Source organism: Sinocyclocheilus rhinocerous, unplaced genomic scaffold (assembly GCF_001515625.1).
Source record: "Sinocyclocheilus rhinocerous isolate Xijiao unplaced genomic scaffold, SAMN03320098_v1.1 scaffold206, whole genome shotgun sequence".
In the NCBI taxonomy this organism is placed as follows: Eukaryota; Metazoa; Chordata; class Actinopteri; order Cypriniformes; family Cyprinidae; genus Sinocyclocheilus; species Sinocyclocheilus rhinocerous.
This window is the reverse complement of record NW_015647488.1, coordinates 703,508-703,721: the sequence shown is the minus strand read 5'-3', so window position 1 is coordinate 703,721 and position 214 is coordinate 703,508. Positions and strand designations below refer to the sequence as shown.

Sequence of the window (214 nt, the reverse complement as noted above, 5' to 3'; positions counted from 1 at the left end):
GTCCTCCATAAAATGCACTGCACACATCTGAATATTTGATTTGAAGTGTTGTAAATACAACTTAACCACTGATTTCGAGTTGTCTCATCTTTTGGAAGGCCAAACAAAGTAGTTTCGCTTTCATAATGAAACACACAGCTCCTTCACGACATGGCGGCGGCAGCAACAACAACACTACAGCGAGAATAAAAGTTACACCTCCTTTCTTTGCGTG

The 214-nt window shown here is 41.1% G+C and overlaps 1 long non-coding RNA gene across 1 annotated transcript in view; it reads right to left on the bottom strand.

Moving 5' to 3' along the window:
• Positions 1-214, bottom strand: part of LOC107709283 (uncharacterized) — a 3,863-nt gene that overhangs the window by 2,114 nt on the left and 1,535 nt on the right. The window lies entirely within an intron of this gene.